This window comes from Sparus aurata, chromosome 8, assembly GCF_900880675.1.
Source record: "Sparus aurata chromosome 8, fSpaAur1.1, whole genome shotgun sequence".
Classification (NCBI taxonomy): Eukaryota; Metazoa; Chordata; class Actinopteri; order Spariformes; family Sparidae; genus Sparus; species Sparus aurata.
The window spans coordinates 3,741,332-3,754,297 of record NC_044194.1 but is presented as its reverse complement, the minus strand read 5'-3'; the positions used below and the strand labels follow the sequence as shown (position 1 = coordinate 3,754,297).

General features: G+C 39.7%; 1 pseudogene; it reads left to right on the top strand.

Moving 5' to 3' along the window:
* Nucleotides 1–6,794: 6,794 nt before the first annotated feature.
* Nucleotides 6,795–12,339, top strand: LOC115586831 (E3 ubiquitin-protein ligase TRIM21-like; annotated as a pseudogene).
* The last annotated feature ends 627 nt before the right edge of the window (nucleotides 12,340–12,966 follow it).

Here is a 12,966-nt window from a genome sequence, read left to right as displayed (position 1 = left end):
AGGAGTGGCCAGAGAGTCGATCAACAGGAAGGGACAAATCACACTGGCTCCTCAGAATGGTTATTGGACGATAGGTTTGAGGAATGAAAATGAGTACAAAGCTTGTGCTCGCCCGGCAGTCAATCTGTCCCTGAAGTGTCGGCCTGAGAAGGTGGGGGTGTTTGTGAATTATGAAGAGGGTCTGGTCTCCTTTTATGACGTTGATAATACAGATCTTATCTACTCCTTTACTGGCTGCTGCTTCACTAAGAAACTCTACCCATTCGTCAGTGCTGGTCTTAATGATGGTGGTAAGAACTCTGCTCCTCTGATCATCTCTCCTGTCAATCACACTGAGTAGAACAAACATTTGATTTTCTACATCACATCATTTAAAGCTGCAGTCTCGAGTTAGCATCCAGGTCCGTCCTTCTATCTCTCTTCCTTCAAAACCCCTCCCCACAGACGAGCATGCCATGCACAAGCAGACTTGTAATGACGTTAACAGAGGACGCCAGATAACCAAGTGGGTGCATTCAAAATAACAACTGCATAAGCTCTATTGCTTATTTCTGATCAATACAACTAAATTACAATGACGAGTGCCTCATGCCGAGTCACTCTATATATCCCGAGTAATGAGCAATATTCCTCACATCGCTGTAGACAGAGTTACCAGGTAATCATTTGGGTAATCATCATCCCCATGCTGCCTTCCTGTAGCATGAGTTATGTTATTTCTCTAAACCAATTCAACCACTTCAGAGCAACTGCCCGGGCACTTGAAAGACACTTTTGCTAACCAGTAGTCATCAAGACAAAGCTAAACACCGGAGTTAGCATACAAGTTAACTAGTTAGCTAGATTTACCAACAAGCTACATAGCTCCACTGCAACGTTGTACGGTGATATGCGCTATTGCGAGTATTACTGTAACCACTGCCACCACAGCCTTGTGGTTAAAACATAGAATAAAACATATCAAGCAGGGATCCTTAACTGTCCAGCAGAAAAGCAGCAAACTCCGCGTCGCTCTTGAGTCCTTACAAATCCTGCAGCTCCCTCCACCTCCGAAATGACGCTCCGATATTTATCCTTGTTTTCTCTCTGGCTTGGTGCAATTCTTAGTTTTTACGCTACACTTGTTTTTACACTAGCCTTCTTATTTTTTCTCTTTAAGTGGGCAATGGTGGGGCATTTCACGGCTCTGCTGTTGTTATTGCCTGTTCTCCGCCATTGTTTACAGTTTGGGCTTGAACATATCTGAGCAGGTAAGAGCAGACACTGTGCCTGCATGGGGAAGGGCACTGCCCACTACGCGCTGCGTGAGGGAGGGGGGCTGTCAATGTTTATGTTAAATGTGTCACAGTATTGCTCTGACTGATATGATGTAATGAACTTTATTTTTCTAAGAACCGTTAAATCATCTGATTATACAATAATCAGCATTTTCTGTTAAGTATTTAAAAATAGTATTCCTTCACTATTCCTTAAATATTTTGGTACCAGAACCTTTTTATGTTGTGATCATTGTATATATGAGAAGTGTTGATTAAAAACACCATCAGCTGTTCTCAGATCACATTTGAGAGAGGTTGTAGTGTAAGATGATGGTGGATCATTGTGGGGTCTATAAAAGGAGTGTTACAGTCTGATATGTTGGCATGTTTTTGTACATCAACTCAACTGTTTTGTTGTCATTTTGTTGTCATGTTAGATGATTTCTGATGATTTTAACTTGTTATTAACCTTTTTCTCATTTTGTGACTCCGTTTTTTCCATGTAACCATAAATGACATATGTTCTTGATGTTTTTATTAAACAAAGTCAAAATATCATTGTGTTGTTTGGTACAAAATATGACCAATATCTCTCGTTATATACTGATGTTTTGTATCTGATGATAACATTTACAATTTTTGGGTTAAAATAGTTTTTCCAGCTCAGCAGACAGAATACTTTCTTCCACTATCTTCCCGTGTCATGTTTCTGTTGTTTTTGTTCCTCTTGTTTTCTCCTGAGTTGTACTTTGCTCCTCTTGGTTGATTCTTTGTTTTAGCTTTTTGTGTTTCTACTTAGTATTTCGCGGATTTACACTTCTTGGTTGTTGGATTCTTGGTTTTTGGTTTACTCGGCTTTTTGTGAAATGAGCACACTTTGGAGAACAGCAGTGAAGTGCAGAGAGATTATTGGCTGTGATGGATCACAGATTGTAAAGTGTTTGGAACAGATACACACTGAAATGTTACAGTCACAGACAGAAAGTAAGAAAGTGCATTTACTCACATGCAAAAGCACAAAAATTGCCATACGTTTCTGTTTCTGGAGGCCGTTTTACTTTTCCATCACTGTGAGAGGAAACATTGTACTTTTGACGTCATCTGGACTTGATGTTTGCAAATTTACATTTTTCATTAAACAAGAATTAAACTCAAATAACTGTTGTTGTGTTATCTTAAAACTAATTTAATTGTACTAATATTACATGCATTTTGTTCATTATGTTAAAAATCTCCACACATTAAGGTACGTCATATAATCCATGCTGTTGTCTGATGACATAACCCCCAAAAACCTGATGATGTAAGCTTTCCAACCCACAGTAACAGCATGGTGCATTTAATGTTTCCAATAGTATTGAAAAGCATTCAGATCTAAGGCCAGCTGAAACAGAAACATCAGCATCAGTCATTTCTGGATATTCAAATGCTGAAGCAAATCTTACAATATCTACAGAGCACTTTCAACTTGAATCAATAGCGGCAATAGCAAATATCAATAATCTAAAAGATTATGGTTAATCAAAGTTATGTCTGACATTTGACTGAAATTGAAATTGAAATTTACCATGCAACTGTTTTTAACGAGAAATCCACGTCTGCTCCTGTAGTAGACTAGCGGGGTTCGCTATATCATAACACTTTTGTCTAAAGGGTTCAAGATGTGAATCTCAGGTTATGCTGAAATTAAAGTTGCACACTTATGAATGATTGCCAACAGTACACTGCTTCACACTGGGCAGTCTATGTTTCCTCTGAACCTGTTCCCGTGTCACGTGTAGGGTTTTTTCTTGTTCATCTTGTTTTTTCCTGAGTTGTACTTTGCTCCTAAATTTTTTCTCCTTTTTTCTGTCAGTGTTTTGTTTAATGTATCAAAGGATCACTTGGATTGAGATGATGTAATGAACTTTTCTAAGAACTGTTAAATCATCTGAAACAAAGTATTTAAATAATTATAATCGTTTTCTGTTCATAAATATTTGGGTGCCAAATTGAAACCTTTTCATGTTCTGATCAAGTGTTGCATACTGGCACAAAGTGCTGAAGAACATTTTATGGATAAGGGAATTTTCTCTCATTTTGTTTTAATGATGAAATTACAATAAAGATTTTTGAATCAGTAAATGTGTTTTTCATTGTTTTCAGCAGCTGATGTTTCTGATAACGACCAAATCACGTGTTTAAAAACACCATCAGCTGTTCTGAGATCAGATCACATGTGAGAGAGGTTGTAGTGTAAGATGATGTTGTGTTATTGAAGGTTTGAGCAGCTGATGTGAACTAAACCTGTCCAACTGGTTTGTAGAGAATAATAGATGTGAGGACGCCCTCTAGTGGAGTTCATAACAAACTGCAGCCTGTGTTCACATGAGGACCTGCTCTTAATAAAGAACTACAGTCTGATGCTGAAGCATACAGAAGAGTATTAGGGCCAGGGGGGAGAAAAAAATATCAGGGGGAGGTTGACATTTTAAGATTAAAGTCGATCATTTGAGACAACAACAAACAGTGCATATTACTGCCTTTACAAATTTGTCTTTCAGCCCATAAACACAGTGTAGTTGTCAGTATTAGGACTTTGAAGAGATTGTGCAGAAAACTGCGTTTGTTCAGAAGGAAAAAGCACGCAAAACAGCATGGAAGAGGTGGCCGCGTTCGTGCAGGCTCAGGTGGGTGCAGTGTCTGAGACGCAGACATTACTGCAACAAAGCTCCCAAGGCGCTGTGACATATTATGGACTCGTACGATGGCACTTTATGGGGATTACTTGGATAGAAGCCTAATCAAATTCTGCGTCTTGAACCATGTTCAGGTCGGCCTGCAAGTGAAAATTAGCTTGGAGAAAGTTCTCCCACTTCCTGATGTCGCCCTCTCACTCAAATCTGTTCTATGATTTTCATGAAAACCTCTTTTATGTATCAGACTGCATGGGAGCGAACTGATGAGAGCTACTAAAATGTATAATTTGGGATGTTTTACAATAATTAACACACATTGAAAATGACTCTGGCTAAATTGCAGAGAGGCCTGGGTGGTTTATTAATTGCAGCTATACTGTTATTGAGCATTCACTTTCCCATTCAGTTTACTTTAACTGTAACTATAGCTCTTATTCAATATAAACATCAATCCAACAAGGATTTAGCAATAATAAAGGTCGAAACCTTGTGACTCATATTGTATTCCTTTGTTTGAATCACTTCACAACAGAAATACACAAACATCAGAAATTTTCAGTATAGTAATACTTTGGGTTTATGTAGTGTTTCTGTTGGTACCTGTGATGAAGGCATCCTGGAGCTCATATAGAAATCCATCTTGAACCCGCAGATCAGGATACTCACACCAGAACCAGGAAAAGCAATCCAGCAATTTCCTCCAAAACCTCTTCCCAGAGGCAGCGGCATGACCAGAGATCCGTCCACAGGCTCGGTTCTGTCCCCGATACTTCATCCTGCACCAACTCCTTCGTCCTGAACCAGCTCCTGGACACGTCCAACATCCAACCTCCTCTGCTGTCTCCTGATTAGCAACTGGCGATGCTAACTGCTAGCAAACATTCCCATTGTTGTCTTCAGTTAGCAACAGTAATGAACCCTCACTTCTAAAACACGCTCGGTTACACTCTTGACAAAATAAGCAAACACTTGTATAAACTCCCGGCTGATAACGGTAAATAATACTGTTTCATAAACTTATCTGAAAATTTGCTCAGACTTAACATCTTTCCGCTTCTCTCTCCGATCTGTCTCTCCTCATTTCCCGGGCTTTCCCTCTAGTCCCGCCCCTCTAACAATCCGACAGGTTAATCCCCAACAACAGAGAAAATGATTGACAGCTGCCCAAACACATGAGAATCCAAACAACAGAAGCCTGAGGCGTTCAAAGGCCTTTCAAAACATAAGACATTTCTGTTTTCACTCGCCACATTAACCATACAAATATTAACAGCAGCAAAGTATTTATAGGCGCACATCAGAACACTTTACCAACTGAAATAAATATAATATACCCGTATAAACAAATTGGCAGGGCACTACATTAATACACTACGTGATTAATTGTCCTCATATGTGCTATGTTTTCATATGCTATCAACTTGCCATGGTCTGGAGTAGTGGTTGTCTAATTCTACTTGCTCATGTGTTGTGTTTTATGTCTGTTTTTTAATAAAGATGGGGTAGTATAAGATATAAAAACGTACAAAAAACAAAACAAGTCTGTTTCTCTCTCCTTAAATACTTTTTATTCTTTTATTTTAAAGACAGAACATTGTATGTTCCAGTTGTCTGCTGGATGACAGAAAGGTTGTGATACAAGTTTGGTTTCAGAAGATGAATTTAATCCATCCGTGGTCACAGCCCCCTTCTTTGTCAGATGCTCATTGGATCACTGCTGATGCTGCATTCACTTGCTGTTGGAAATATCAGAAATTGCCAGTTAAAATTGCAAGGACGAGTGCAGTGTGACACCAGAATACATTTCAAACATCCAAATCACCCATCATAGTTTATCTGTTGGTGTAAGCAGCATCTGTTGGGGCGATGAGCAAGTAGGTTACGATAAGATGTGATGGGCGTGAAAGCAAGATGAGCTAACAAGCTCAGAGGTTAGCAGGAGGGTCAAAGGTCAGTGATTGGAGGAGCTGAGCTGGAATCATCTTGGGACATTTTGCACGTCTCACCGCAATTTGGAGACAAACCGTCTATCATGGCACAAATTCTGTGAGCAGGATTTTCCAAGATGGAAATATGTGAAGATGTTATTATTTGACTTGTATGTGTTTTGTCTTGTAAAACATGCGTCGAACTACACAAACACATTCATGGAGCCAGATCAATGAGATAAATCAATATGAACCAGATCAATATAGAGCCAGAACATGGCCAATTGCGGTTTGAAAAATATAAAAAGGACTGAATAAAATAACATTTCAAATTCACATTTTCAAATTTCAGCAACCTGTATTTCTTCTCATCTCTTGGGTCAAGATGAGGACAACACCTATAGTCTGGTTCAAGTAGAAAGTGATTGTGAATAATTTTTTAAATAAAAAAATGTTTAAAGTAGGATTTGATGGTTTCAGACTGACAAAAAAAAAAAATACCAAACATACAAAAACTTGTTACTTGACATCAGAGTACTTGTAAGGTTAGATTTCACAGTAAGGATGCCATCTAGTGGAGTGAAAGTGATAATTATAAATCCTGTGTTTTCTTAGATTTTCCCAGTGATAGAAATCAATTAAGTCCAACTACTCTCTCTGATAGAGGAGCTTTGTACGAAATACACAATTTCATTTTTCACTCAAGAGTTCTTTTCTTACGTTGTCTATTTGTAATTACATGTTCTGTTGGCTGCTGTAAATTTCAGTTGTGGAAAAAAAGAGGAATAAACAAAAAGTCAAATTTCAACTTGTTTCAAATCCGTGTCAAGGTTATTTCACAGTGAGTCAATCAAACCACAGAGCTGCACTGAGAGGAGGAGCAGCTGAGAGAGAAAAACTACAAGTCACATATCCCCAAAAATGAAAGTGAAAGTTTGAGTAACAACAGAGCTGCAGTCCAGACGAGTCTCTGTGTTTCTCTCTGAAGAAAACTTTCTCAACACAACAGCAGAATCTCTAACAAACACTGGTGAGTACACGGCCAATTTCAACATGTACATTTAGTCAGAACTACAAAACAGGTCCAAATCAAACCACAGTGACTGAACTCTGGATAAAGTTAGATAGGACACAGTCACAGCTAGCTTTAGCTTCAGCTAATTTACCCACTTTGACTGATCTGTCTCCTGATATTAAAACATCATGTTGATACCTGATATTAATTGAGTTTGTTAAACCACATACCTTTACTGTGAAGCATAGCAGCTCAATCCAACCATAACAAAGACAAACACAGATAAACTAGTCTGCTAAAGGCTAACTAGCCTAGCTCAAAGCACAGTCTGTCTGATGTTATCTGACAGTGTATTTTATTGTTTATAAAAGCTACAAAATTGCTGTTTTCAACTTATGCAGTTATGAAACACTGAAGTACGAAGCCTCACACGTATAACCCTGTCCTTTCAACTTTACTGTTTCTGCTCTGTGCCTTTGTACACAAAATCCTGAGCTCTCCTCAGACAGGAAAATAAAAAAATAAAAAAGGAATTTCACTCAGAGATGTTCCCAGTAGGGATGGTAAGATTTACCGATTCATATCGGTAAATCCGTATGAACATTTACGATGCGGTTGCATCTATGACAAAAGTGTGCATCGGTTAAAAATCCAGACGAACTCGAGATGTATCGCGAAGTAGGACAAAGTGCTTGTTTGCATTCTCATCACCACGGCCGTCATCGGCCAATTCAGCCAGAGTCTCGTGCGAGCTGGAGGCGGGGCGGAGATACACTCGCCAGTCATTTACAAGTCTGGTGTTTGGGCACACTTCGGCTTTTATAAAAGAGATGGTCAGCTTGAGCAAACTAATGCCATCTGTCAATGTGCCGTGCTGCGATTAAACACACAGGGAGCACAACCAAGCTAAGCTCTCTCCTGAAGCGGCGACATGGTGTTAATGTGACAGAGAGGTCCCCTTCGGCTCCAGTGGTTAGCACCAGCAGGGGTGCTTAGGCCTGTCATGATAATCAATAAATCAATTAATCATACAATAAATAAAAATGAGCTTGATAATTTTGCCGGCCTCGATAATTTCCATTTGCATGCTTATTTCTTTTCTTCGTGTCTCTCATGTGAATCCTCTTGTCAGTCACTCGGTCTCTCTGTGGGGAGGCGGGCCCTGCCCCTGGCATAACACAGAGTGCAGCATGTGAGCCCCGTGAGGAGACACAAGCAAGAGGTAACGCTAGTTGAGATTTGACTTAATAAAAACAAAGATGGAATTGGTTTCAAAGACGAACGCGACAGCCGCAGTGTGGGAGCACTTTGGATTCAAACCGAACGACCATGGTGAACCACTTAACCAGGACATTTACATTTAGACATTTGTCAAAGATTCTCTAAGTGCATAAGAGATATGATAAAAGTGCTAACAATACCAGCATACAAGTGTATACAATTTTTTTGTTGATTTTTTTTGTTTCGTATTTGGGGGAGCGGGGTCGAGGTGAAGTCTGAACAAATAAGTCTTGAGTCTTTTGCTGAAGATGGAGAGTGACTCTGCTGTCCTTACATTAGTCGGGAGTTCGTTCCACTACTGAGGTGCCAAAACAGAGAAGAGTTGCGACTTTGCTGAACGGGCTTTGTTTGTTCTCAGCGATGGGGGTACCAGTCGGCCAGCTGATGTAGATGAGCGAAGTGCTCTTGCTGGGGCGTGTGGTCTGACCAGTGTTTGGAGGTAGACGGGTGCAGTCCTGGCTGTATGTCGCATTTGTTGTAAAACAGTAGCAACTAAAAGCGGCAATACAACAAACGTCTGCACCTGAAGCATAATCATCCGATGTAGTTTTCCAAAAAAAACAACTAAAGCTACAGAGGAGCTGTCTCCGTCTTCCTGACAGACCACAATAACTGGGGCGTTTAGTCGACAAACAAAATACAAACAAAGGACAGTGCAAAATGGTGCGCATTCATAGAGAGTGTAGATTGCTACATCGCTACAAGAGATGCAGCCCTTTAATACCGTGGAAAAGCCGGCATTTCGACAAATGCTGCAAATACAAATTGTCTGGGAGAACATACATGTCACAAACGGCAATTCCAGAACTATACAGCATGAAAGACGACATACTAAAGGGTTTTGGTTTTTGGTTGTGTGGAATTCAAGTGCAATTTGTGCTAACAGAGACTGAGAGTCCTTTTTATTTATCGTTTCTGGTGGTTTTCTTTATTTATTTTGGATATTTAAAATGTCTTCTTCACATTCCAATTCCGAGGTTAAATGTTCTTTTGAAATACAAGTTTATCTTTGAACGGTTGTACTTGCAATATTATGCCATTATCATTATATTAGTTGAAAAATGGTCTCAAAACGACAATATTATCGTTTATCGCAATCATTTCTGGGACAATTTATCGTCCAGCAAAATTTGTTACCGTGACAGGCCTAGGGGTGCTGCTACTAATACAATGACTGGTGAGCAAAGTAGCCTTATCCTAACTTTTTTTTCACGCCCCACTGGCTAGCAAATTAGGTTCGTTCGACCAAAATAATAGATTCCATCTCATTCTGTATTTGCAAAGACATCCAGCACTACAGTGTAACTGAGAGCTTTTGGAGGAAGTTTTAATGTGTATCTGTGTGAACCTGTGAATGTTTTGTTATTTATCATAATTGCTCATAGAAAGAGCAGCACTGTTTCTGTTTAGGGCTGAGTTGTCCCTCCTGTAGTGTGAAGCAAACTGTAGAAATGGAGAGTAATCTGTTTAACTGTACAGCAATCTGTACAACTTTTGCATTCATTTGGCAGCTTGTAACTGCCAAAAGGCACCACTGCTTTGAGTTTAGGGAATTGTCCCATTGTCCCTGTTAAAAGTGTGAACCATCTGTACCAATTTGTATTCCATTTTACAATATTCTTCTGCATTGCATCATATCATATCACATCGTATCGCACTGTATCGTACTGTGTTAAATCAAACAGTACTGTAACGCAGTAGGTGGGAGAATCGTATTGTATCTTATCGGTGGTTGTTTCATATCTTTGTCTTTAATGTATCGTATCGTTGTGTGTCGAGATGTGTATCGTATCGCCTCAGTGTTGAAGATGCACATTCCTAGTATCCAGGGCACACTGTTGTCCAACAAAGGTCATGGTGTCCCTCCTTATATTCCAGGAGTAATCGTTTATGAAGCATTTAATCAAGAGATATCTAATGACAGTTTTCTTCTTCTCACTTTTCACCCTCAGACTGTAAACATGTCTGCTGCCAGCTGTCTGCTGACTGAAGATCAGTTTCTGTGCTCCATCTGTCTGGATGTGTTCACTGATCCAGTCACCATACCATGTGGACACAACTTCTGTAAAACCTGCATCGCTATACACTGGGATAAAAATGTCCCGTGTCAGTGCCCCAACTGTAAAAAGACTTTCAACACCAGACCTGAACTGCAGGTCAACACGTTCATCTCTGAGATGGCTGCTCAGTTCAGACAGTCAGCTCAACAGAAAGCCAGCAGCAGCAGCTCAGAGCAACAAGTTTCCAAACCAGGAGAAGTTCCCTGTGACGACTGCACTGGAACCAAACTGAAGGCCCTGAAGTCCTGCCTGGTGTGTCTGGTCTCCTACTGTGAGACTCACCTGGAGCCTCATCTGACAGCTAAACAGCTGAAAAGACATCAACTGATCGACCCTGTGGAGAACCTGGAAGACAGGATGTGTACGAAGCATGATAAACTGCTGGAGCTGTTCTGTAAGACCGACCAGATTTGTGTCTGCATGCTCTGCACTGTTTTAGACCACAAGACGCATGAGTTGTTCCTCTGAAAGAAGAATATGAAGGAAAGAAGGCCGAGCTGGGAATCAGAGATGCTGAAATTCAGCAGATGATCCAGAAGAGACGACTGAAGATTCAGGAGATGAAGCGCTCAGTGGAGCTCAGTAAGAAAGATGCAGACAGAGAGATAGCAGCTGGTGTTCAGGTCTTCAGCGCTCTGAAGGAGTCTGTTGAGAGAAGCCAGGCCGAGCTCATCGACACCATCAAAGAGAAGCAGAGAGAGACAGAGAAACAGGCTGAAGGCTTCATCAAAGAGCTGGAACAGGAAATCTCTGAGCTGGAGAAGAGAAGCTCTGAGGTGGAGCAGCTCTCACAGTCTGAAGACCACCTCCACCTCCTCCAAAGCTCTCCATCACTGAACGCTGCTCCACCCACCAAGAACTGGACAGGAGTCAGCGTCCAGTCCACCTTCATATGAGGGGTACTGTGGTGAGAGCTGTGAATCAGCTGGAGGAGACGCTCAGTAAACAGACGAAGAAGCTGCTTGAGGCCGAGCTGAAGAGGGTCCAGCAGTATGCAGTGGATGTGACACTCGATCCTGATACAGCACATCCTGAACTCATCCTGTCTGATGATGGAAAACAAGTTAAACATAGTGATGTAAAGAAGAAATCTCCCAGACAACCCAGAGAGATTTGATACTTATGTTTATGTCTTAGCAAAGCAGAGTTTCTCTTCAGGAAGATTTTATTATGAGGTTCAAGTTAAAGAGAAGACTGAGTGGGATTTAGGAGTGGCCAGAGAGTCGATCAACAGGAAGGGACCAGTCACACTGTCTCCTCAGAATGGTTACTGGACGATATTGTTGAGGAATGAAAATGAGTACAAGCTTGTGCTCGCCCGGCAGTCAATCTCTCTCTGAAGTGTCGGCCTGAGAAGGTGGGGGTGTTTGTGGATTATGAGGAGGGTCTGGTCTCCTTTTATGACATTGATGCTGCAGCTCTTATCTACTCCTTTACTGGCTGCTGCTTCACTCAGAAACTCTACCCATACTTCAGTCCATATCTTAATGTGGTGGTAAAAACTCTGCTCCTCTGATCATCTCTCCTGTCAATCACACTGAGTAGAACAAACGTTTGATTTTCTACATAAAGATTCACATCATTTAATGTAATAAATGAATGTTTACTCATTATATTTGTTTTTTCAGATTCTGATTTAGCATTTTTCACCTTTTTCTGTCAATGTTTTTTTTATGTATCACACTGACTCTCTCGTTGATATGATGTAATTAATTTTATTTTTCTAAGAACTGTTAACAGCATTTTTGGTTATTTTAATATTTTTACTCGCTAACAAATTGCTAAAGAACATTTAATGTAACAAAATGTTCTCTTATTTTGTTTATAAAATGATGAAAAGTAAAGATTTTTTGTAGTTTTTGAGCAGCAGTGATCACAGTCTGTTTAGTGTTTGATTCAGTAACCGACTGAAGTGGGTTTTTATCATTTTCTGGACTCTTCTGGATTTCTACATGTTGGCTGTTAGTGTGGTGGCCCTAAAGCGCGATTCAATGACGTAATGACCCTCACTTCTTTTTAAAGTTGGTTTTAGAAGTCATTACTGCATCACTTTATATTAGACAACAGAGAAGCAACATTTAATTAATACTTGTCAAAATAAAGGAAGCTGAAGTCTGACCTCTTTCTTTTTGTCTCATGGGACTTTTTTCAGTCAAAACTGTGTATGGTAGTGAATGGAGAAAAACAAACACTATTTAAATCCCCTCTGAATTTTGACATGAACTACAAATATGATGTTAAATGTAAGACTGTAACTGTAGTTAAGACACATAATTACAGTTGTCAATACAAACAGATTTATTATGATTATCATCTCTTTTAGTACCAATTCTGTGCAGAGTTGATGGCCATGTTGTTGTTGAGCGAGACAATGTAGTTCACTGAGCATTTTAACACAAAACCAGATGAGATTTGACTTTAATTATGACAAATTGAGACTTTCTTGATTTGGAAAATTACCTTTTAACTTGATGAACATTATTGTCATCAATCAATTATCAGCCTCCTGCAAATGTACACAATAAAATAAGTGTCAATAATATTCTGTCATGCAGTGTTTCACTTCACTGCTAAAAGAAGAGAAAGCAGACTCTCTCTTTTTTTTTGATTTGCAGACTTTGCTCATTTTTTTGTCTCCATGATGACATCATTAGAACCTACATGAATATAAATCATTGAATATAAAAACGACAAAATCAGCTAAATGTAAATGTTTTTGCTTTTATTTTGAAAACCAACAGTTTT